This window comes from Macaca nemestrina, chromosome 8, assembly GCF_043159975.1.
Source record: "Macaca nemestrina isolate mMacNem1 chromosome 8, mMacNem.hap1, whole genome shotgun sequence".
Taxonomy (NCBI): Eukaryota; Metazoa; Chordata; class Mammalia; order Primates; family Cercopithecidae; genus Macaca; species Macaca nemestrina.
In genome coordinates this window covers 145,408,993-145,435,743 of record NC_092132.1, presented here as the reverse complement: position 1 = coordinate 145,435,743, position 26,751 = coordinate 145,408,993, and the positions used below count along the sequence as shown (strand labels likewise).

At 40.9% G+C, this 26,751-nt stretch overlaps 1 protein-coding gene and 1 long non-coding RNA gene across 3 annotated transcripts in view; both read left to right on the top strand.

Annotated features, from left to right (window-relative positions):
- Nucleotides 1-10,664, top strand: part of LOC112428257 (uncharacterized) — an 88,197-nt gene extending 77,533 nt beyond the window's left edge. For both annotated transcript variants that reach the window (XR_003020252.2, XR_011607263.1), the window contains 2 exons: nt 6,082-6,302; nt 8,244-10,664. This is a non-coding gene — a long non-coding RNA (uncharacterized lncRNA). The remainder of the gene's footprint in view (nt 1-6,081; nt 6,303-8,243) is intronic.
- The window catches only part of LOC105491173 (XK related 6), a 315,309-nt gene that overhangs the window by 78,844 nt on the left and 209,714 nt on the right, over nt 1-26,751 (top strand). The gene's annotated exons all lie outside the window — the stretch shown is intronic.

Below are 26,751 nucleotides of genomic sequence, written 5' to 3'. Positions count from 1 at the left end.
AAAGAATTTGCTGATTTAAAAAAAAAAACCTTTAGTTTATATTTATAATGACAAGGTTCGTAATCAGATTGTTGTTGGTAACTTAAAGCAAGTTGTCAAGAGAAATACTGTAAATAGTTTTATTTGTGTGTAAGGCATGGTTTTTTTTTTTTTTTTTCCTAGACAGAGTCGCTCTGTCACCCAGGCTGGAGTGCAGTGGCGCAATCTCAGCTCACAGCGACCTCCACCTCCTAGGTTCAAGCCGTTTTTCTGCCTCAGCTTCCCAAGTAGCTGGGATTGCAGGCATGAGCCACCACACCTGGCTAATTTTTGTATTTTTAGTAGAGACGAGTTTTCACCATGTTGGCCGGGCTGGTCTGGAACTCCTGACCTCAGGTGATCCACCTGCCTCAGCCTCCCAAAGTGCTGGGATTACAGGTGTGAGCCACCGTGCCCGGCAGAGGCATTGGCTTTTTAATCACTGAAATTTTAACTTACTGTGTTAGTGAGCTTGTTTATTCCATTGCTAGATAATGAATTGTGTGTTACTTTTTCCTGCCTAGTTTTCCCTTGGAAAACAGAATCAACCATACCAAGTATTAGTGAGGGTCCAAGTCAGATTAAATAGTATGAGTCAATCTGCACTCAAAATAAATATGAACCAAAATGAGATGCTAACAGATTGACAGTGATTACCAATGGTAAACAGACCAGTAGGAGAGGTTTAAGCTGTCACTAACTTTTTGAAGAACAATGACATTATTTACCAATTATAGTGGTCTGGTATCTAAAGAATTGGCCTGATATCTAAAGAATATCTTATTTTCTAAATAAGAGTGCCAATGGAAAAATGTTGAAATCTTATACCTGCCACTGCTTACACATCCATTGGCTAGTCGTCAGAAACGAAACTGTAATTGTGAGACTCCTGTCATTTTGGGCGGGTGGAGGGGGCCTGTGAGGGCCAAAATCTAGTCATGCTGGCGTGATTATGCCTCCTGTCGTCCGGATGAATGGTTCAGCTATATAACTAAAGAATTCTATCTCTGGTTAGTGTTGATTTGGGGCAAGTGTGAGCTCTGTAAAGTAAAATGGACAAATAGTTTCGTAGGATACCGGACTGCCTGACCGGTTTCATGTCTTCTGTCTGTAATAGTGGTTGTCCCATAAAAAGGCAAGACCATATTTTCAAAGGAGCTGGGTTTGGAGTCTTAAGATCACTGAAAGAGTCTGTGGCAACAGCAGTGCGCCTGGATTGGCCTCGTCTCTGGGATGGAAGAGATGAAAAAACAATTGATTATCACTCACTTTGTGGCACACTCTGCGCTATTGAATATTGAATATCCCATTAAGTCCTTAAGAGCAAACACAAGACCTTGAGGCCTGCCCCTCATTTATAGGAGTCAGGAGTGAACATGCACTTTGCATGCAAGTATACTTTGCAAGACAGTGTGCAGATAGGCGAGCCTTGGAGAGGTAAGCAGTGGCCGTGTGAGAGAAGCACAAAGCTCACGCCTACTGGCAGTCACCACCCAGTGGGCTATCCCAGCACCTCTGCTTCACAAATGAATTCCAGCATTCCCGAAGTGACTCCTGATAGACCTGACTCATGGCTCTCAATCTCTTTCCATTTTGAGAAATTCAATCCGTAGAATTTTGAAATGCTGAAATAGCAGAGCATCCTTGAAAAACATTTTTGTTATCAAAGGAGTAATTGTTCATGTTAGAAAAATTCTGTAGACAGATAAAGTGACAAGCGAAAAGCTCTTTCTCCCATTCTCCTGTGCCTAGCAGGCTCTTGGGTAACCCTCCTGTGTTCTTTCACTCCTCCCTCTTACTCTTGTCTCTTAAACTCGTTTTAAGAAATAGTACTTTTGAAATGAATGGCATTGTAGATCTGTTCAGCAGAATCATTTATGCACTTAATAATATATCTAGGACACTTTTCCCTGGCTACATGAAAGGTAATGTTTTTTTTAAACCAGCTTCCTTGACAGACATTGGACTTGTTTTGCAGATTTTTTCTTTCATTTTTTATATATTAATAGTACTGCTGTATTGTAGTTATAAACAACCTCCTCGTACAAATATTTTTGCTTACATGTGAGAAGAAATAAGAATCTGGTCCCAGAAGTTAAATTTCTGGGTCAAAAGCATGCATATTTTAACATTTTGGTAAATAACGTCATTGTTCTTCAAAAACCTAGTGCTGGTGTATACCTCTCCTAATGGTCTGTTTGGGTGCCTGGTCCCCCACACTCTTGGTAATCCCTGTCACTCTGTTAGCATCTCATTTGGATTTATATTGCTTTTGAGTAGGTTTGAAGGTGTTTTTCTGTATTTATTGGTCTTGTTTTCCTTGATGAATTGTCTGTAATTGTTGCACAAGTTTTCATGGGGTTTTCTTTTTCTTGGGAATTTATAAGAACTTTATCCGTATTAATACTACAGTTTTTTTTTTTTCAGTTTATGTTGTTTGTTTATAAATGGGTTTTTTTTTTTTTTTTGCCACTTTTTAATCAGTTGTGTTCTTTTTTGGCCCCTAGGGTTTATGTCATAATTAAAGTTCTTCATGTGCCTTAAAATGTATTTTTAAAATTTTCAGCCACATTTTCTTTGAACATTTTTATGGTTTCACATTTTCAGTTTAAACGTGATATTTCTGGAATTTATTTTGACTTAAGGAATGAAGATAGAGATGCAGCCTTAAGGTTCCCAAATGGCCAGCCGCTGTCTCCATGCTGTCATTCAGACATTATGTTTTCTTCCTGTGGAATCCTTCAATTTGGGATTTTCTGACTGATAAATGTATTGTGTTTAGAGTGCAAGCTGCATATGTGAAGTTGCGGGATTCCCACAGAAATAAAGAACACTGTTGGTTTTTGCTGGGTTAGGAGATGAGGCGTATGTGTCAGACAGGAAATCTTAGAATCTGTCAAGTGCTGGGAGCAGAAAGGAAACTTCTAAGAGGGGCTACAGTGTTCAGGTTGCAGGTTCACCTCTAGTGTGTCATGGGGCTTAATCCTTTCTGCAAAAAAGATCCAGTTTAAACTAAGGAGACAGTTTTTCATGAAAATATCTTTGACGTTGAATGTTCTTAAATAAATAGCGTTTGTTTTTATAGAAGTTTGACTCTGTAATTAGTCTAAATTCGTAACTAACTCACTAGAATTCATCAATCCTCTTAAATGGGAGACAGTGTAATATTACTGAAGTGGTGGATGGAGTTTTATGAGTAGTAAAACTTAAGACTGAGTATATAGTTAGTAAGCTGAAACATACCTCTGAGGATTCAGTCTCCATATTTTATCATCAAAGGCCTAAAGTGGAAGTAGTGAAAGTTGTGGAATTAGGACAGTGTTGCAGTTGTTGTCGACTGTAACCTGTATTACAGAACATCAAGTGGTTGAAGCCAAAAGGGGGAAATGGCAGCTGTGACTGTAGCATGGATGAGGTTGTGAGATGTAAGGGGGACATCTGAGTTCGGGAGGCGAATGAAGACTCAGCTGCTTTTAGTTCTTGCCAAAGAATGATAGCAAATAGGCCGGGTGTGGTGGCTCACGCTTGTAATCCCAGCACTTTGGGAGACTGAGGCAGGTGGATCACCTGAGGTCAGGAGTTCAAGACCAGCCTGGCCAACATGGAGAAACCCCGTCTCTACTAAAAATACAAAAATTAACCAGATGTGGTGATGGGCCCCTGTAATCCCAGCTACTCAGGAGGCTGAGGCAGGAAAATCGCTTGAACCCAGGAGGCGGAGGTTGCAGTGAGCCGAGATTACATCAGTGCACTTCAGCCTGGGTAACAGAACGAGACTCTGTCTCAAAAAAAAAAAAAAAAAAGAAAGGCAAAGAAAAAAATCAAGGAAGAGTCGAGCTGTGGGTAGCCGACAGGATCTCTGTGTTGACACAGGACAAATTTGGGATACATAGAGGAGCACGTTTAAGACTTAGAGTAGAAAAAGGGTATCTATGAATTAGTTACGTTTTCTCTGAAGCTTCCTATGAACTGAAAAGAACAGGGCCGTCTGACATACACGGGAAAGGAGGAAGGGTTTCGCTGCTTGCACGTAAGACCAGCATATGGTTTTCCATGTTTAAAATTTGAATGCAGCAAAATCTAAAACTTAAGAATCATCTTACGAACATCTGTGGGAAATGTACTTTCAAAGCTTATTGATTTGCTTAAAACCCAGATATGACTCCCCATAGTTCTTGTCTTCTTTATTCTAAGTATTTAAGCGTAAATTGCAGTATATTACTTTAAAGTATTTTCTGAGGCCTATGAACTTCAGAGTCAAAACATTTAACTTGGTAATGTTTGTCAAGATATTAAATTTAGTTGGACTCCATGAAAAATTATGGAACATAAGCCATCTCAAAAGTGTATTTATTCTTCTGATTTTAACCCATTTACGCTGGAGGTTGCAATTTTTTTTGTGAAAAATCAGGCCTCGATGGTGACCTTAAGCAATAGGATACAAATAAATTCCACAAGCTTGGCGTTGCAGTAATGGAACACTAGGCATCAATGGGTTAAGATGAACATGGAGCTTAATTTGAATCAGGTGCATATATTTTGAGTTTTTTGGTAATGTATCATATTCCCACAAAATTAAAAAATATCATTGGTGTATGTAGAACCAGCAGAGAAATGCAAAACATTGAACAATAATGTTAGTGTAGACTCTATGTCATAATTTATGAATAATATTTAATGGGAATAGATGAATGGTGTAAAACATTCTGTAACATATTTGTCTTCTTTGTAGTATAGCTAGGGCCAATTCTTTAAGTATAACTTTAGCAGCAGAATTTCTGAATTGTAAATTATGGCTTCAGTGGAATGAAGTACTCTTAAAATAAGTGGTTTTTGAAGGTACTTGGCAGATTTAACCTTTCAAAATAGCCTGAGGCATTATATTTGGTACCAAAACTACCAGCATTCTCCAAATGAGAGAGAATTAATTTCCAGGATTAAAGTAGGATTTTGAAAACATAAGCTTCACACTGAAGAGACAGACACATGATGAGTTGAGGTCGTTGACAGTGACAGCAGAGAGATTCACAGTTCTCAGTGGATTTGGTTTCAAATTCTGCAGCCTCATTCTGTTGTCACTTAATACATACTGCCCTCCTACCTCTTGTGGAATCTCCTTAGCATCATAGCACAGACTTGAGACCCCAAATTAGGAAATAGATGGCTGAGGACTCCAGACTCGCTGATGGGTTTAGAACTTGTTCTGTCATACCAAGCACTTAATTCCAGTGCTTAGAAACATTTGCTATTTGCTGAATGAGTGAGTGCCTTATTTTGGTTGGAGAAACAGGTTTATTTTCATGTTCTACGAGAACTGCTATTGGAACCAAGAGTTGTGAATACACAAAAATATATTTCTGAGGGCCAGGCTATTGTTACGGTTTAGCATTACACTGCCTTTTCTTGCCCTGGCACACACACACACGTATATATATATGATCTAAGTGGCTGACTTCATTGAAATATTGTTAAATTTAACTCTATAAAAAATAAATGTTTGACCGGGTGCGGTAGCTCACACCTGTAACCCCAGCACTCTGGGAGGCCGAAGCAGGCGGATCACCTGAGGTCAGGAGTTCAAGACCAGCCCAGCCAACATGGTGAAACCCTATCTCTACTAAAAATACAAAAATTAGCGGGCATGGTGGTAGGCGCCTGTAATCTCAGCTACTTGGGAGACTGAGGCAGGAGAATCGCTTGAACCTGGGAGGCAGAGGCTGCAGTGAGCTGAGATCCACACTGCTGCACTCTAGCCTGGGTGACAGAGTGAGACTCTGTCTCAAATAAATCAATAAATAAATGTTTTATAATCTCAGGAAATGAATCAAGTATGACTTTAGCTTTGTAGAACCGACTTGGATTTCAATTGTTATGATACCCAGCGCCTAACAGGATAAGAAGGGCACCACTCCATTCAAAATAGGATTGTGATTCTCTGTGTAGAAATGTGTACATTTTCATTTTTCTGTGATAAAAATGGCTTCTAATATTCTATATTTTAGTGTCATGTTAGAGATTTCATTCCATGCTCATTTGTTCATTCACATGTATTTTTATTTTTAGCTCTAAGCGAAAGACATGAGGCCTCAGCCTGAAATGAGGTTGTTTTGAGGTCATCTGATTTCTGACTAGAAGGTGAGCGATCGCCTCGTCCTGAAACCACTTCAGCCCGAATGGTAAATGGCAAAGCCAGCGAGAGCGAGGCCTTCATGTGTTTCCGTGTCTGTGCTGCCCCAGTTCCTTCCTCTTCAAGATTAAAAACATTTTAAAGTTGTAAACCAAAGGTATTAAACAACATACTGACATATCTTACCTAAATTAGCTCAAATGTTTTACAAAAGGGCTTACATCATAAATGCTAATTAAACCTTTTAGAGCTGTTTAAACATGGCTTTTTAAAGTGAGCTCTTGTGAGCTACCTAATCAGCAGCAAAGTATTTATTATATGAAAAAAACCTGAGCCATTAGGAATTAGAGATTGAAATAATTTTTTTTAAACAGTAGGGTTTGCTCTTAAAAGGGAATCCAGACTGACAGGTTTTTAGACTAGAAAGTAAGGATTCTTGCCACAACTTTTTTTTTCTATGTTAAAGAATTTTAATGTTTTATGTATATGTGTGTGTTTATTTTACTTTTTAAAATATGAAGTGCCTATGGAGAATGTTAGTTGTATCAGTTAGCTTTGAAAGATTATATGTTCAAATATATTTTATAGTTGAAGATAATACAATGGCTTCTTTTCACATTTTAGTAAAACTTTTTTGGGTGGAGGGGAGTGTTATTTAATTATTAAATGTATTCTGATGGACCATGTCCTTTTAAATATGTTGAGGTAGCAGTGCTTATAAGGCAGTTACTATGTTTAACTCTCCTAAAAATAGAATTCCAATAAGGTTTTTACTTGGAGTTCAGATTCACACTAAGCTGTTATTTCAAATAAGTGGTTCTTTATGCTACTTCATTTCTTTTACTACATGTAACAGCATTAATAACAAATATAGTACCATAGATTTACTTATCTTTAGCCTAAATTGTGCAGTCATTTAATTGATGAGATGCTGAGGAAATTAAATTTCATCTCATTCTGGAGGGTGCTACAGAAGGCAAATTGTGAGGAACTGAAAACATCATCATTTTTTTTAAGTCATCTTTATTTTCATGTTTCTCTTCTAGAGACTCAGTTGTCATGTTATTCTATGTTACTTAATTTCCCTACAAACAGTATTTTCTTACTGCTTAATCTCAGATGTTGAGAGTAATTTAACATTTATAAAATGTGTTCTTTTTCTTCATGTATGTGGCTTTCTGTAATGATAGGGAGAATTATTCACATACACTAAGAAAAAATTACTCACAAGCTGGCCATGGAAATCTGGGCCCCGTTAGGTTGACTGGGAGAGCAGTGATTTTATGTGTGTGGGCTGTTAATAATTTCTGCTTCCCCGGGCCAGCTTCGCCTTGTTCTTAAAGAAAAACCAGTGTGCACTCAGTGGTTCTTTGTTTTACCATATCTCCTGATGTGTTGTTTTATGCTTTTGGAAATATGAACTCTGAACTCTTGATTTTCTATGGAATAATTAGACAAACTGGTCTAAGTAGCATGGTCTTTAAGCCTACAGCAAAAGTTTTGTTTATACAGCTCACTTTTGTATATTAATATTTTTAATAAGAAATAATACTGATGTTTTTATTTTTGCCAAAAAGTTTTTTTTTCTTTTTCAAAAAAGGCCTACCTCTTTTTGGTTAGAACAGCTTTGAAGAGCGTCTTTCTTAGTTCATGTGCTAAAAGTTAATGTAATAGAAGCACAAAGACTTTAACCACTATTACTCAACTAAAAAAAGAGTTTCTAAAGGTGAACAAAATCTATAATTTTATTTATGCATCTGAATTTCTGTCACCATGATGACAACTTTTAAAAGAAAATAAAGACAGAACTAATGCCACTTTAAAGGCTCAGATTGTAAATATGAAGATATTTTGACCCAGTACATATTCCATAATTAAATAGGTGGTGTGTATGAGTATTGTGTAATATTTATTTTGCTGTATGAAAACTGCCTTGTTTTTAAATAAAACTGTAATGTTAGACTTAAGAGCTTATAATGGTAAGATGATAAAAAGTATTAACTTAAAATGTTTTGAAAATTATAAAAGTAAATATTGACCATTTCTAAGAAAGTCTTTCCTTTGACATTGTTTAATTTGTTTCCTTTTTGTTTTTTAGGTTTGCAATTTTTTTTGGTGATGGCATGTTCAGAATCTTGGATCCCTAAGTTCAATATATTGGAAATATTTAGGAACTCTGGAAATTATGTTGTTTTCGCATACCTAGTAACTTACTAGATGAATCAGTAGATTTCATTAAAGTATATATAATCACAGATAATTATGATCTTGTACTTCTGGGTTGACACGCATGTCTCACATTATGTCTGTCAGTATTAGTGTCATGCTTTGGAGACAATTATCTTTTGAAGGTTTTGGGGTTCTTATGAACCTCAGTTTTCCCAGGCAGTTTATGTAATTCCTCCTATGCCTATTCTTGTCTTTTCTATCTGCTTGCAGTGTAAGTTACTTAGATCAGAGGCAGTTATTTTTCAGGAAGAAATAAATCATCAAGTGACAATCCTAAAGGCAGTAATGACGAAATTTCAATCTGGAACCGGTCTCGGAATGTCCTGTATTAGAATATACAAAGTCCACCCACATTATATCCAAATATACTTGTGGCACAATGCTACCAGTTTTCAAAATGAGATGTTATTATGTAGGGCAGAAGTGCCAATGAGGAGGGAGAAGAAGCTGTTCAGTGGCCCTCCAGCCGCCACCTCCTTCTATTATTGGGTGAATGAGTTAGTGCAAAATTAGTGGCCAAAAGGTAGACAGTGTGAATGAAAGGGAGGAGAAGGAAAGAAACTTTAATCTCCAGGAAAGATTATTTATCCTTTAAAAAATGGAAAGTTGAGTGTGTTCCATGTACCTGAACATGCTATTTAAAACTGTGGGCTGCTTTCAGAACGTAGACTAATGCGTTCTCGACCATTGGAATGAATGAAAATTTGTATTTGATAGGAGAGTCAGAAAGTCCTTGAGCAGTTATCTTTTTTTCTTAGCTGTTCCTGGGATTAAGAGACTTGAGAAGCATTCTGGGGCAGATACATATGATGGTCAAATAATTGACCAAAACAGGGGAAGACTGACTGTTAAGACGACATTCAGAGCAACTTGGAAATGGATCAAGGGGAAAGGATGAAGAGAATGCACGGAACTATAGAGACTGAGTAGAAGCTCAGTGGCATGTTCATATATTCGTTTATTGGAAGTTTCATTGTTGGTGGATTATGCAATATTTCTGAAACTAGTGTATAGCAGAAGTTTTCATAACATTTCTAATAGCTGGCTTTTGGAAGCTGAATAGTCTACCTCAATACCCCTGGCTCCTTTTTGCTTTGCTCATTTTAAGAGAAATTGGCTGATAATGTATTTAATAGAAAGCACAGTGAAAACATTAAGTAGTTTTTTTAAGGCCAGGCGCAGTGGCTCACGCCTGTAATCCCAGCACTTTGGGAGGCCAAGGCAGGCTGATCACTTGAGGTCAGGAGTTCAAGACCAGCCTGGCCAACATGGTAAAACCCTGTCTCTACTAAAAATACAAAAATTAGCCAAATGCGGTGGTGGGCACCTGTAATCCCAGCTACTCAGGAGGCTGAGGCAGGAGAATTGCTTGAACCCGGGAGGTGGAGGCTGCAGTGAGCCGAGATTGTGTCACTACACTCCAGCCTGGGCGACAGAGTAAGACTCCATCTCAAAACAAACAAACAAAAACAAAAAACCCACATTAAGTAGGTTTTTAAAAGTCACGTTAAATTTTAATCTGAACCTCTATTGCCTGTTAAGCCGCTTTCTCATTACGACAGACTTTTAGAAACTTTTATTCTGTGATACTTTCGTCAGTAGAGGTGTTTCCTTTTAGCCAATTCTAGCCACAATATTGACTGGACCCAGGCATTTGATACACCCGGAAGGAATTAACCAGGCAGGAGAAAACTTGGTCCCTACTGGAATGAATATTTTAAAGACCATCTTAGATTCTGAAAACTGTGAGTACAAATGAAAGAGACTCAAGAGGGAAAAACTTCAGAGCCTAAGAATAAAAATGGTGGTGGGATTGGGGGATAAACTCGCCCAGAGCTCACTTAAAGTGCTCTCAGGGAAGGAAGTGACTTTCCTGGGGTGGATGAGATGGTGCATGCAGGGCCTGGAGCTGTAGGCGTTCTGATGTTGGGTAGCTCACACTAGCGGGCTGTAGTGTGTTAAGAGTAGTGGCATGTGATCTTTGGAAGTATTGATACATTTCCTAACAGTGAGTTTGATTTTGTTCTGGTATGTTCTGAATGGATATGTGGCTCAAAGATTAACTTAGCTAAAAATAAGTATATTAGATATTAGGGAAATATTATTAATAAAGGTCTTCTCTCCCTGTTGGATAACTTTAGAAAATAATGTAGACAACTGAACGTAGTGGAGATGATGGCATGAATACTGTCAGGGTTTGATGCTTGCTTCCTAGAAACTTCCTAGAAATAGAACAGATCTAGACATAGGGAAATAAGGTTCCAAATAAAACCTTACACTTTTACTCTGATTTTGTGTTGGCCTCAGTTGTACTAGAGGAGTGTTTCCGTATGTGTCGCTTGGGGAATCTGCACCTTCTGGCTCACTGCACTTCACAGCCCAGCATATCACTGAGAATTCAGAAATCTTACTCTTTACCCAGGGATGAACACATCCTTATGAGTTCAGGTGCACTAAATACATAGGAACACCCAGAGAAAATGAGCACAAAACAATGGTTCTTTTTATTTTGGAAGTTTCAGACAAACTCTTTGGAAAATCTGAAGAAATCTATGGATCCTTTTCCTGGGAAGACTGCACAGACATACATATTCGTGTGGTTTCTGTGGGTGTAGGGACTGGCCCTGGTCACGTGTCAGGAAGCCCCGATCCAGAAGATCGTCTTCATTTTACCTTGGCCGGCGATCTGACTCTGTTCTCGCGCCTATGCGTGATTGATTCTCTGTCGCCTTGGAATGGAGCGTCAGGTCTTGAAGGTCGCTCACTGCCTTTCCAAGCATAGAACTGAGCCACACGGCAAGAGCTTCCTAATGAAATGGACAGAAACTGTCTGCAGAGGGCTGCCCCAGAAGCACAGGTGATAGAAATAGAGTCCAAGGCACTAAGGCGTGCTGAGCCACAGTCCTCCTAGGCGATGCCTCCTGCTGGCTTAGTGGGTTTATTTCGTAAGTTGAGTACTATTGTCCTGTTTTTAAAATGAACATATTTCTTCTAACATTTCTAACAGTTATGAAAGTTTTCTCCCTAAGTGTGACTTTTTCTTATGTCTTGGGGTATCAGATTTACGGCGTAACATGTGTACTTCAAATTATAGCAGTGACTGGAAATTTAGGATTCTTTTGTTTCGTAACACTTAAATCTGCAGCACATTTTCAGGAAAATGGGCAAGTTTCACAGATAATTCCTTCCTTATTCCTTTCAGATTTTACAATTGTATGGTTATTTCTGAATTTGGTTAATTTGTTTATAAGTGTAGTGGACATTTAACAGAACAGATGCACCCGGTTATCTGATTAGAAACATGTTTCAACACAAGGGTCTCTTTGCATGGTTCCAATCTCTGTTTTGGGATCTGGGATTCTCCACCTGTTACATCGTTCGCTGGAACTTTCCTGCAAAATACAGCCTCACTGAGAGGCACATCATGGAAGAATGAAGCAGCCTGAAGAAACTCTAATATTGGGACAAGTGGAGAGATGGAAGAGCACCATCAGAGGGTGCCGCCGCACATTCGGGAGGCATCCCAGGTGCATGGCTCTTTGTATGTGAGACAGGATACCACTGTCTTTTATGCATTGGACTGGTAACCAGATAAAATAACCTTGTAAAACAGACCTTTTATGTAAGAAAAGTAGAACTCTTACCTCGCAAACATTGCTGTCTGTTGCGGATGAACCCAGCAGCAGGAGGGGAGCCAGGTCAGTCCACTTGGCCTGAAAGTTAACGTCATGTATTCAGATGTGAAGGGGTTTCTGTGCATGCTTTTGAAGTATTGTGTTTGGGCTTTTACAACGTGTGCCTCACTGTTTCGCATCTACAGAGAGAGTGCCCCTGCAAGAGGAACCCGAGTGGATCCATGCCCACATCTGCATTCTCTGTCCTCACTACTTCTCCCTGCTGGTTGATACAAATGTGGGGATAACGTCAAGCACAAAGGAGTCTAAAATTGATTAGGGCTGGGTGTGGTGGCTCACGCCTGTAATCCTAGCACTTTGGGAGGCCAAGGCAGGAGGACTGCCCAAGGCCAGGAGTTCAAGACTAGCCTGGTCAACATAGCAAGACCCTGTCTCTACAAGGAATTAAAAAATTAGCTGGGCGTGGTGGTGTGTACTTGTAGTCCCAGCTGTTTGGGAGGCTAAGGCCGGAGGATCGCTTGAGCCCAGGTGTTTGAGGCTGCAGTGAGCTATGATCATGCCATTGCACTTCATCCCAGGTGATGGAGTGAGACCCTATCTCTTATTAAAAAAAAAAAAAAAAAATTGGAGTCCTGTTTATCTATGTTGCTTTTCTTTGCCAAGTAATCATAGTACAGTTCCTTTCTAGCCCTTTGAAATGTTGCCCAATTTTAGCCCTTTTGTCATAAGTCAAGATAGAAGCATCACAGTTTGTTCCATCGTATTCCCTCCCATTGTCATGTTTTGCTCTGGGGATGGGAGGTTTTCAGTTGCCTCACTGTAAAGAGTCCACTTGCTGCCCTTCATTTCTGTCTCCCTTCCTGCAGGTTCTTGGGGGGAAATAGAATAGATGTGGATGTGGGCTTAGGGATCTGGGTTGTCTAAGGTTTGCCTGTAAACATTTTGCAGCATCGTATCTTTTTCTTTTTCTTTTTTTTTTTTTTTTTTTGAGACAAAGTCTCACTCTGTCACCCAGGCTGGAGTACAGTGGCACGATCTCAGCTCACTGCAACCTCCATCTCCTGGGTTCAAGTGATTCTCCTGCCTCAGCCTCCTGAGTAGCTGGAACTACAGGTGCCTGCCACCATGCCCAGCTAATTTTGTTTGTTTGTTTAGTAGAGATGGGGTTTCACCATGTTGGCCAGGCTGGTCTTGAACTCCTGACCTCAAGTGATCCGCCCACCTCAGCCTCCCAAAGTGCTGGGATTACAGGCATGAGCCACTGCACCCAGCCAGCATTGTATCTTAAAGGTAACCTTTTCGTTGTGTGGATGACAGTTGTCTCCACTGGACATCTCTCCATGCCAGGTCCTCTGCTGGGTGTTGGTGTTCACTCTTCCCTCCAACCACCATATTCCCTTGAGGCCAGGAATGGACCTCAGTGTGCCTCAGGCATGGGAAGACCCAACACTGGCCTCTCTGGAGCTCGCTGTCTTCTGGAGTTCTGAGTTAAGGAGGTAGTTGAAGAGACCCGTGTATGACCCCCAGATGCCAGTAAAACCTATCATGTACAGAGAAAGTGGTCATGTTATTATAAGATTTTGAAAGCAAGATTCATCAAAAAATAGGGCAAATTTGCGGTCCCACATGAACCTGCATTGAACCCTCATTGACTATCCAGGTATGTATTACTTTAAAAAAATAAAAACTAACATAACCCTTAAAAACATATTAGCAAATTACCCTGACATATTGAAAATAGAATATTATTCTAAAATTTCTCTTTTATGTATATTGCCTTTTAGAAATCCTACAAATGTGCATTGTGTAAAAGGATATAGTCTACAATCATTTTCTGACTCTTCCTCTAATAAAAATTCAATGGCCTAATTATTTAAAGCCTGGTCGTTTGAAATTATTTTTTGAGAAACATTTTAAAGCATGATACTATTTTTGCTTTTCATGTAATGTACAAGTATTCTCAGAAGCTGCTTGTATATGTTTGTGTTCCACATATAAAAATATTGTAAACAGGGTCCATGTATTTCTCCAGTGAGAGTTTCTGATCTTTTGACTGTAATTACCAAGTGCTTGAGGTTGGGGTGACTGGAAGTGAATATCAAGCTCTTCTGTGCCTGGAACCAACTTTGTCCAAATAAAATAGCTTTGTACTATGAAGGAGTTTTAGTAAGTAAATTTTGTTTTAAAAAATCCATGTGAGTTAAAGGAAAGGAAATGAAGAAGATCATATAAATATGATGATCTAAATCAATGTTCTGCAACTTTTCTACCCAGTCACCAGTGAGAGTGAGTCAGTAGAAATGAGGGGGGAAGGGAGTGAGGGGAGACCCCCATCTTGACTCAGCAGTGGTGAGGGCTGGTGTGTCCTGCAGACCTGGAGCCAAGCTCAAGGGGACTTGAGCACCAGGAGCCCCCACATTTCCTGAATGACCGGTGGAGGGCGGGTGCCAGCCTGTGGCAAAATAGGAAAGAAAAGGACAGGATGGGGACTTCACCAATTTTTTTTCAACCTCAAATTGTTCCTTAAACCTTCATGTCCTTTTCTCTACGGTATGTTCTTATTTAGTAAAATAAAAAAGTTTGTAATCCTGAGTTCTCTAAAGATATAAAATTTTTTTATTGGTTTGTGAAGTCAGAAGGATGAGAGCTGCTGTTTGTTGGAACTGTGCAATAAATATTAGCATATTCAGGTTTCAATTCTGCCTACAGGACCTGTTTGCTTTTCTTTATCTCATAACCCATAACTCACAGGACACTAACCAGGGTGTCCGAGAACAGTGTGGGAAAGTTTAGATAATTACTTCAGCATTGCTGTGTGATGGGAGACGTTGTTTTAAAAACCGAGTGTGGTAGAGGTTAAAAGTACAGCCGTTACCATCCTGTTTCAACCAATGCTTGACCAAGAACACTTTCTGGAAATCTCTTGAACAGATTTCCAAAAGTTACATGTGAAAAAGCACTGAAACCTCAGATAACGCAAAGATCCACTACAATACGGCGTTGAGGAAATCATTTACACTACCTTGCTGATCACTTTTCACGCTTGATCTTAGCCGAAAGGCCAAGAAGTGATGTGGATAACTTTTCAACCTGTAAAATAGCCACCAACCTGCAAAAAAACTAATTGAACACTAATAAATGACCAAAATTGATGCAGTGGTTATAACTTGTGCTATTTTTATTTCTGATCATCCACAATATCAAGTTTAAGACTGACTGCCTATGTCATAATTTTGTGTGACTAGACTACTTTTATTAATTGGCTTTAAAGAACTGGACAAAAGGACCCTGAAGGAAGAGAAACCAAGGATGAATCCATGAGGTATTCGGGCTGTGTGGCGATTGCCTTCATCTTGCCAGTAGAAGGGCATTTTCCAGAAAAATTTAGGCCGAATACCCATTTTTATACCTCGCCCGATTGAGTGCCAGCCACTGTGCCAAGTGCTGTATATGTACTGTGTGAAGGAGAAAATTTCCAAGAAAGATACTGAGATTTCTTCCTTGGCCTGTTTAAAATTGGGATTGATACCCTTCCTCAATGGATGCCGGCAGGCAGGAAGTTCAGAGGAAGTCAGTGATCTCCAGTCAGATTCACAATTCTCCAGAGTGTGTCCTTTTATCTCCCAGGATCTTGCAAAACTCGTGCTGAATTGCTCATTAGGGAAAGCTTGCCATACGCTACATTAAGTGTTTCCCTTAGAGACTTTTTCTAAGGAGGCCCAACATTGAATTATTAAACCCTGGGCTATGATTAGTGAGGCAGACACCTGCTTTCTGTATTCTCTGGGACTTGAAAGCAAGAATGAAATTACTGAATAAAATGAAATTGGTACGAGGGATATTTTGGACTTCATTTGCAGTATTACTCCGCATCTCCTCCCGTGGGTACGACAGCTGTCAGCAAGGGCTTTTAAATTCCACAACACTGGAAGGCATTACTTTGCCATTAAAATTTTGAATTGAATTTATTTTGAACATTCCCAATTTTGCAGCAGAGAAAAGATGCTAAATCAATACTGAGTGAAATGATTTTGCCTAAAATATGACATGACTAAAAATTGTGTAGATTTGCAGTTTTGTAGTTGGAAGAGGAAGCACAAGTTTTTGACTGGGTCCCTTGATGACACAGAAGCAGGGAGTTTATCTCAGTCTCCCTCCAAGCTTCATTTTTAGTCAATATCTCAGAAGTTCTCCCTTAGGAATTAGGATTTTCTTTACCTCCTGAATGGTTGTCAGTGACCTTTTACGGCCCCATTTTGACCTTAGAAACCCACATCACAGAATTGATTAGCATGCCATTTTAAAAGCCCCATTTGTGGAATCTAGAAAATATTGGGATTATTGTCAGGTAGTTTTCCCACTTTCAGAAATAAGAAATTACCTTTCCAAATGTGAGCGACTATGTGACTCTGGGACAGCTCGGACTGTCTCCCTTGTCTCTTGTAGGGCCTGATTCAGCCGGTCTCTGGCTGGGTGGCTTCATTGAACTCCTGAATGGTTGGATTTCTTGATGATTTTAGGAAGTTTAAGGCAGATGTTGGAGCATTGCTTTTCACATCTAGCAGCATAAGCAATTTCTGTGTTTTTGTTCATTTCTCTAGTAAGTCATTGTAACAAATTGTAGTTTCTGTCTCCTCCCTGGATTTTATTTTTTAGATTTATCTGTTTAAATTGAGATTAAGTAGGATAATTCAGTAGCTGCAATTTCTTCTAAAATTAAAAAACTGCCATCAGCAGCTGATCTAAAACCCATCTTATACTTAGTGTTATATATAATATATCAATCCTAAATTCTGGCAAAAAAAAAAAAAATGAGAATTTGGTCTGAGTGGAGTAAAAGACTCCATAAAAGCCGTTTCTCTCATCTTTGTGTGCCTGGTCTTTGCCTCCAACCTTCCTGGCTCTCTTTCGTCATGAGGTTGATGACCACCTTACAGGTTTGAAACTTAGAGCAAGAATAAGAAGGCCTTAGAGCAAGAATAAGAAGGCAGTGATGGAAGGGAAGTGCCCAGGGATGGGCACTGATTCTGAGCTAGGGACAGGCAGTATTGGTTTCTCTGTAGGTTTTCATGAGTGCTGAGCACTGCACGTTAACTCTTCCCTTGTCAGCTCTGTCCCTCCTCATCTTCCTCTTGCCTGATGGAAACTTTGAATGCTCAAGTATCCTTTCAGTGGCACAAGATAACTGTTTTAGCACACTGTTGCATTGGTGCCTCGGTGGACTTCTGGTTGTAAGTGGGCAGAATTTTCCATAGACTTAGGTTCTGCTGAATTATTGAAAAGATCACATTTCTCCACAATTGGAATTTGTCCCTTTCCATTCTCGCTTCCTGTCTCTCCCCACCTTTTTCGGAATGAGAGTACAGCGGAATTGTCTTCTCAGAGAGCTATTCAAGTAGGGGAACTTGAGAAGCACAGTGCAGCTGGACATAATGTTGAAGTAAATTCTTTTATTTTTGCACATTGATGATGCTTAACTAGGCTTCAGGCACTGTTCTGGGCTCTTGGGAAGCAAAAGACACAAAGTGTGGAGTTGTCGTTCTAGCAGAGGTAAACGAATGGCATGAGTGAATTCGAATATGAGAGAGCTCATGGGAAAGAGCAGGCAAGTCCTCGGGATGCTGGGCTGGGATAGAGGGCAGGTCTCAGTATTCCAGTACGAACTTAGGGAAAAAGATGTGAGAAAGACGATGTTTATGTCAGTTGGGATTGACCCAGAGGTTTGTCTTAAGGAAAAGAACTGTTGAAATTTCTCCAGCCAGTTACTGCTTTTCCAGCCACTCCTGGACCCATCTAGAAGCCCTTGCTGTTTCTAAATGCTGCTGGGCACATCCTGCTTGTTTCTCCTGCTGTCATTCCTCTTGCCCAGAGGTTTTTTTTTTTTTTTTTCCGCAAAGCCTAGCCCAGGTGGCATCTCCGTGACATTATTTATGGAGGTGGGCATGATTGTAACAAACTAGACTGCAAGATACAACACTTAAGATTGTGGCGGTTCCACTAAGGGAGGGAGAGTGTTTCTAGATGGGGCCTTAAAGGGTGACCCACATCCCTAAAGGGCTTAGGAGGACACTCCAGGCCAAGATAAATCCACAAACTAAACAGCATGAGGAATGGTGAGCAGAGTCAAATCCAAGGGTGTTTAAAACGCAGATCAGGGAGGGCTGCAAACTTGATGCTAAGGAGTGGGAGTTAATTGCACAGGAGAAGCCACTTCCGTCTTCCGGGGCTTCTCTCCTGTGAGAGTTTCCACCAAGGAGGGGGAAAATTCATTGGCTCTTGTGGGTTCCCAGTTTTTAATCTCTGGCAGGTGAGGAACAGAAGAGAAGGTGGTTAGTAAAAATTTCCTATCTTCCATCTCTCCATCCTTGTTTTTCCAAAATTCAGATAATTATTTTATAAAAATGACGTAATTTGTAAATAATTTTAAATAGTGCATAAAAATAAACAACAAAATTCACTAGCTCACTACTGCTAATACTCCATTCACTGTCATTTCAGATTCCTTTGTTCTCAGCCGTGTGCAGTGTACGTTATCCGATCACGGCATCTTTTTCAAGGCCGCTCTGCACGGATGTAACCAACTCCCTCTTGCTGGAAGTCAAGCGGTTTACAATTCTTTTTATTCAGGTTCTCTCCAATTTTTGACTCTTATAAACTCAGTTTCAGTGACTCGCCTGTATAATTTCTGCACTTACCCAATATCTCTTGCTAGAAATTATGGACACTTTGAAAAATTGAGATGTCTGTAACTGAGGTGCACAGTGCTAGAATTCTGTACTGCAAATACTCCCTGTGGGCATTGTGTGTGTGCACGCGTGTGGTTTCAAAGCGTTTTAGCGACAGCCTCTTTCCTCAGATGTGCATGGTACCACTGCAGGGTGGGTAAGGGAGATGGTGGGTAAGGGTACCCAGCAGGTGGGTGAGGAAACTGGCCTCCTAACCACTTCCCCAGTGCATGCCCCCAGCACCACCTGCCCATAAAGCGCATTTGCAGCCAGCTTTCAAAGCACTGACTCAGGCCAACCCCAACAAAAGCTTTTGTAGTATAAAATGATTGGGACAAATCATAGCCAAACTGAAAACAGAACTTTCTACTTTCCTCCCCAGAAACCGCTTTGATTCCTAGTTCGAGTAGCCTAATTAGGCAGATCAAAGAGACAACACGTTTTTCTGAGAAGTTGAAAATCATACCGCAAAATTCTGTTGTGTTTCTCAATGTAGGAAGTTGTTACAAGGGTTAAGTGTGAATGCTGTCTTAGTTGTAGGGGAAAGCACCTTCTGGAAGTGGTCCGATTGGACTTGCATACCTAGAGTTGCTCAGTGGTGGCCTCTATCCGTGCCATCCTCCCAGCCACTTTGTGGTCATAAGATCTCGCGATAGTTTCTAGACTAAATCGTCGCATACTACACAATGAGTGGAACTGAAAGTCTTACTTAAGGACTCCATGTCCCATTAGGTGGAAGGCTTGGATTAGGCGGAAGTCATAAATTCTATTCTTTTGTAAAAATGAGGCCAGGTGGAGTGGCTCACACCTGTAATCCCAGCACTTTGGGAGGCCGAAGTGGGTAGACTGCTTGAGCCTTGTTTCGAGACCAGCCTAGGCAACGTGGCAAGACCCCCATCTCTACAAAGAATACAGAAAATTAGCAGGGGGTGATGGCTCATGCCTGTAGTCCCAGCTACTTGGGAGGCTGAGGTGGAAGGATCACCTGAGTCCGGGGAGGTCGAGACTGCAGTGAGCTGAGGTTGCGCTACTGCACTCCAGCCGGGGTGACAGAGTTAGACCCTGCCTTGAAACAAAAGGAAAAGAAAAAAAATGAGCACTACTTGAAAAACTGGCTGCACCCCCCTCCCGCCCAGCGCCCACCCTGCCAGGGTGCCTGACTCCCCCGTGCCTCAGGACCCTTGCACTTGCTGCTCTCTTTGTCTAGGATGCGCCTCCCCATGCGTTCATGGCTCCATCTCTGCTAAATTGTTCCCTCCGCAGAGAGGGCTCTGCCCAGCCTGTCTAGAGTGGCAGCTCTACCATGATCTCCCTTACTTCCTCATCGCCTCCATCACGACCTCACATTATAGTTTTGTCTCCTCCACTAACTATAAGCTCAGGGAGGGCAGGGGCTTTGTTCTGTGGGTGGCTGTTTTTTCAAGACCTAGAACAATGCCTGAGATACATTAGAAATTCAATACCTATATAATATTTGAGCAAGTGAATGAGTAAATCCTTCACTGCCCTTGCCTAAGGAGTTGCAAGGAAACTTGGAGATTTTAAAGAATCTGGATTTAGAAGTAAAGAAAGTGAGGGAGTTAGGAGAAACATCCAGCAACTGTAAGAGGGAAGCTGATCTCAGAGCTGGCTCTCCAGGCAGGGCTGCCCTGAGCAGCAGGGCCATTCCTGCCGCCAGCCCCTTCTCTCCCGGAATTTTCACTTGAAGCTAGAGCCTAAAATTCCCCCAGTTGAAGGTTGACTTGTGCTAATGATAAGCATCGTCTTTTAAAAATGTATTAGTATATTCATCGTTTATATTGGGGAGCAGCAATGGTGCAGCTGTTGTGTTAGAGGCCAGGGTGACAAAAGTCAGCTGGACGGCCTCGCCAAGCTTACAGATTTTCAGTGTGACTTTGGTTGGACGATTGCCCTCCTGCTGTCCCCAGCTAAGAGAAGAGCTTTGAAGAGAGGAAATGTGGTTCAGTGGAGCGGGAGCTGTAACAGGGTGCCTGGCTCTTCCCAGGGAGGCAGCAGCTGCTCCTCTTTGGACAGAGGAGGGTGGAAATGGACAGTGTGCCTACCTGGCGGGGCGTTGAGGGTGCCCAGGGGCTAGGGAAGGGGGAAGAAGCTCATTATTCTCCTAGACCATACCAGTAAAGAAAATTCTTACTAATACCTCTTTATAGGTTATACCTACATGAGCTTCTGGAAGTGGTCTGATTGGACTTGCATACTTAGAGTTGCTCAGTGGTGGCCTTCTACCGTGCCATCCTCCCAGCCACTTTGTGGTCATAAGATCTCGCGATAGTTTCTAGACTAATCGTTGCATACTAAACACAATGAGTAGAACTGGAAGTCTTACTTAAGGACTCCGCATCCCATTAGGTGGAAGGCTTGGATTAGGTGGAAATCATAATCATTTTATTTCCATGGGGGAATATTCCAGAAGTTGCCAAGACTCAAAGTCTATTTAAAACCAACTTTTGAAACAGAACAGAATTTGTATTTCTCCCTCCTATCCCCACTTAAGATTCAAAAGAAAGTAAAGCTTTTTATTCCTCTAAGAATGTAAATCGACTAATAGTTAAGGGAACAAGACTTCTAAGTGGTTCTTATCACTTATGCAAGCAATAAATAAATTATTCATAAATAAACTTTTCACATACTCTAAAAGAGGTACCTTGAACCTTTCTGTAGGGGATATTTAATTGGAAACAGGAACATAATTCAAACATGCATGAGATCCTAGCCTATGGAGAAAGCTTTTCGGCATAGCTCTGATGAGACAGAATTCCTGTCTCAGCTGTGAAATTACCAAGATACAGTTCCAAAGTGTGCTTTCTGACATCTCGTGTTCTGTGAGTGAGAAGTATACATGACGTTAGCAACATCAGGAAAAACTAAAGACTGCTAAAAATAGGACCTCAAGTTCACCCTGTCCACTGGGTCCTCTTGCTCACCTACCAGCTCTTAGAAATAATGCTACCAGGATTGACAGGCCTCCAGCTCAGTCCTCAAACTGAGTGTGTGTGTGTGTGTGTGTGTGTGTGTGTACATGCATATGCATGTGTGCCTGTGTCGTGCATGTGTGTGTGCATGCGTGTGTGTGTGCCTGTGTGTTGTGCGTGTATGAGTGTGTGTGTGTGTTTGTGTGAGTCAACTGGGGATCTAGTTCAATTGCAGATTCCAATTCAGTATTTCTGGAGTGGGTCTTGGGATTCTGCCTTCCTAACAAGTTGGACGGCAAAGCCAGTGCTGCTGGTCTGTAAACTGCACAGCCTAGCAAGGCTCCAGCTTGCCAAGAACTTTCACAACAGTGTACGCTGGGGGAGGCCCCTGCAAAATTGCACCGGTTCCCAGAAATCACCAATCTCACCAGTTGCTGTTACGTATTTGATGGGCACATGATTATTTCTGACTTCCATGTGAATTCTTATCTTGACTTAGATGTTACTAAGACTATAGCAAGTAGCTTTTTTTTAAAAAAAAGTAGAATTTACAATATATTTAGTAATACTTTACATTTGTGTGTGTGTGTGTGTATGTATGTGTGTGTATCTGTGTGTGTGTGTATATATATATGTGTGTGTGTGTGTGTATATATATATATATGGAGATGGAGTCTCACTCTTGTCCCCCAGGCTGGAATGCAGTTGCATGATCTTGGCTCACTGCAGCCTCCGCCTCCCGGGTTCAAGCGATTCTCCTGCCTCAGCCTCCCGAGTAGCTGGGACCACAGGTGTGCACCACCATGCCAGGCTAATTTTGTATTTTTAGTAGAGATGGGGTTTCACCATGTTGACCAGGCTAGTGTTGAACTCCTGACCTCGGGTGATCCACCCACCCCAGCCTCCCAAAGTGCTGGGATCACAGGTGTGAGCCACTGCCTGTATAATTTTTTTAACCAAGATTTATTGACTTAAAAAAAAAATATTGCCCTGTGTGTTCAGCAGTATTGGTATTATCTACATTTACGCATAAGAAAATGGTTCAAAGTGGCATATTGCTCAAGTCTATGCTAGAACCCAAGTTTTCTAACTTCTCATGGAATGTTTGCATTGTACCAACTCTGGCTGTGGTATTACATCCTGAATGTAGAAGTGGTGAGTGGGAGGGTGTGATGAAAATGACATTTCTGGAAATCCAATAGGGAAAATACACAAATACTTTTATTATCACTGTGTGTCTCTTGAGGGATTATGAGTGGGACCGAGTGGGCTAAGGAGACAGAAAGTCTATATGAGAGTTCTTAGCCTTGCCATGTCACGTGGCAAGTGTCCTGTTGCTAATGACAAACGTACTTGACTATCTCTGAGGAAATCAGATTTAACTTGACTCTAAGCAACCTTCCATCTTCTGGACGGAACTGGAACTTGAGAACTCAGTGGCATTGATTGATGGAGAACACCATTCTAATCAGATGGTACAAAGGATGTGCAAATCATATGCAAGTGGGCGAAATCTCTCAGAATCTGCCATCCGGAAACCAAATGTCTTCACTCCAGCTAGATTTTCATTTGGTGTTTGGGTGACATTTAGTGAGGTCTTGAGTATGCATACTCTTCATATGGTATTTGTTGAAAAACAGCTAAAAACTGCAAAACAAAGAGAAGAGGACACCAGCATGGAAGTCAGTTGCAGACTCTGTGGGCTGGAGCCCCAGGACCCAGCTGTTGGCAGGAGGCCTGCCTGTCCTGGGTTGATGGGATGTGGGGCAAAGTGAACCTCATGGGGGCCTTTGACTCTCACGGTTACTTTTTCCAGGAAAAGGCTGCTTGACTAACGTCAGTCCATCTTCCTTTTCCAAGCATTTGCCACTGAGGAGTGCAATGGTAGCACGGAAAGCTTTGATCCGTTTGATACCTTATTCAGTTCAGATACACAAATGCCTTCATTGTGCAGTGTTCTAATAGTGTTTTGTTAAAAACGTAATACATGTTCACTGCAAAAAATTGGAAATTAAAGGAAAGTGTAAAATCTTTTTATTATTAAAGTTTTGTAACCTACTCTTTAATGTAAAACTGTTTGAATGTTTCACCAAATTTTGAAATATGATTTAAAAGTATTTGTTGGCTAGTTGGCATTCCATCAGATGGATGCGTCTAGCCTATCCAGTCATCTGTTATTGATGAACATTTAGGCTGTTTCTTATTATGTAATAGGTTATGCCACACGGAAGTATCCTTGTACTGAATCTTTGTATACATCTCTGCTTATTCTCTTGGGGTAAATATTTAGAAGTGGAATTACCAATTCAAAAGATATTTTAAAAATATTTGTTGGAAGAATTATTAACTTTTGTCACTGGTACACATATTTTCCCTCATGTATTCTTTAGCTTTGTTGATAGCATTTTTGACATTCAGAAAAGTTTGCTTTTATCTAGTCAAATTTGTCAAGTTTTTATTTTATTATTTCTTCTGCTCTTGTGGTTAAAAATGTCTTCCCAATCTGAAAACAAAATGACAATTGAAGTTAGTTTTAATCATAGACTTAATTGGAAAACAGTGGAATTACTAATTGGTAGCAAGTGTTTTGAGGAACATACAACCATGAATTAAATATGGTCTAGTCTTAACGAGATGTATGCATCAGAATCACCTGTTTGAGCTTTTAGATGTTACCAATGTGTGGGTCATATCCCAGATCCACTGAATCAGAAAATGTTTTTGAAAAAGACCTTCTGTAAGCCCACAAACCTACAAAGGAGCAGAGCCAAGTTGCACATGATATATACATAGATATTTTGGCTTGAGTTACTCATTAGATTTATTGGCATGGCGGGTGCGTTTTGTCACAGTCAGTACATCTGTTCACTAGGAGAATCAGGCTGCAATTCTAGCTTCCAGAAGAAAGCAGATTCAGAAGTGTGTGCCAGGGGAGCCCCGGCAAAATTGCACTGGTGCCTGAAAGCACCAATCTCACAAGTCAGTGTTACCTATTTGACTGGCATGTGGTCATTTCTGACTTCCATGCCAATTCTCATGCTTGCCTTAGGTGTTACTAACACTACAGCAAGTAGCTTTTTAAAAAAACTTAGAAGATACAATATATTTAATAATACCTTACATTTGCATAATTCTTAAAACCAAAATTCATTGCTGTTTGATATATAGCAGAATCTCATTTGAGATGGAGGGTTGAACTTGCAAATAATATTTGCAGTTTGGGAAAAGAAAGCCAACCAAAAATGCCCAGTTATGTCTTTGCACAAACTTGAACTCTACTCGTGAGTTAATATTGAAAATACATCCCTGTTTCTCTAGCCCGGAGTTGCAGGCTTTATCGTTAAAGATTTTATAAGGAAATTTGCCTATGTATCAACCTACTTTTTTTCTTTCCAACTTTCACTTTAAGTTCAGAGGTATGTGTACAGGATATGCAGGTTTGTTACATAGGTAAGCATGTGCCATGTGGTTTGCTTCACAGATCATCCCATTACTCTGGTGTTAAGCCCAGCACCCACTAGCTGTTCTTTCTGATGCTCTTCCTCCTTCAACCTATTTTTTAGTGGCATTCCGTGTTTTTTAGAGGCAGCAGTCAGCCTGCAGGAGAGGAGAGGGAAGGTGCATTCAGGCCTGGGCTTTGGGCAAGTTTCTTGGGGGTCTTGGAGCCTCAGAAATGATGATGCTGATGATGACATTGATGATGCTGACGTTGAGGCCACCTCAGAGGGCTGTGAAGATGAGTAGGTGTGGTCATCTGCCTAGTGTCTGGCTGCTAGTAACCACTCCATCAATGTCGGTCCCACCAGCCCCCACTCTCTGCACTGCAGTGGATGATTTGAAGTGGGGTGTTTGGGAGACAGGGGATTCCCAGGAGAGGTCCCTTTCTGTTTTTGAGGTCCTCTGATCCATTTGAGAGGGAAATTACAAATGCCCCAAACAAAAAGTAGACAATGACCGGGTGTGGTGGCTCTGGCTTGTAATTCCAGCACTTTGGGAGGTTGAGCGGGGAGGATCACTTGAGGCCAGGAGTTTCAGACCAGCCTGGTCAACATAATGAAGCCTCATCTCTATCAAAAATACAAAAAATTAGCTGGGCATGGTGGTGCACGCCTGTGATCCCTGGTACTCAGGAGGCTGAAGCAGGAGAATCGCTTAAACCCGGGAGACAAAGGTTGCAGTGAGCCGAGATACATATCTGTGTATATATCACATGCAACATGGCTCTGCTCCTTTGTAAGTTTGTGGGCTTATGGAAGGTCTTTTTCAAAGACATTTTCTGATTCAGTGGATCTGGAATATGACCAGTGCACTCCAGCCTGGCCGACAGAGCAAGACTTTGTCAAAAAAAAAAAACAAAAAACAAAAAACAAACAAACAAAAAAAACCATAACATAAAGACCCCGAAGTATAAAGTGCAAATTTTGAATTATAGATAGTATATTTATTTCTTATAAGAAATGAAAAAAGGGAAAGATAGGCGTGACTTGAAGTAGTTATTACACTATTTTTTATATCCTTTTCCAATATTTAAGTAAAAATACTTAAACTAAATTTAAGGGCATCTTAGAGAATTTCAAGAAGAAAAGGACTATGTTGTCAAAGCATCCGACTGTTATAACTAGGAGACTAAGGATGTGGCCGGGCACTAAGTGCTGCTGGCACAAGACACCACCCACAGTGGAGTGCGGGGAGCGGGGAAGCACCAGAATTGCTTGCAGAGAAGTTTTTCTTGCATAACCATCTTTGTGCTAAGGGCGGTGGGTGAAGCTTTGACTTGAGATAAAAGCTGGACTAGAAAGCTGGGGAGGATCCGGGCACGGTGGCTCACGCCTGAAATCCCAGCACTTTGGGAGGCCGAGGCAGGCGGATCACCCGAGTTCAGGAGTTCGAGACTAGCCTGGTCAACATGGTGAAAACCCATCTCTACTAAAAATACAAAATTAGCCGGGTGTGGTGGCACACACCTGTGGTCCCAGCTACTTGGGAGGCTGAGGCAGGAGAATCGCTTGAACCCGAGAGGTGGAGGTTGCAGTGAGCCCAGATCACACCATTGCACTCCAGCTTGATAAAAGTGAAACTCTATCTGA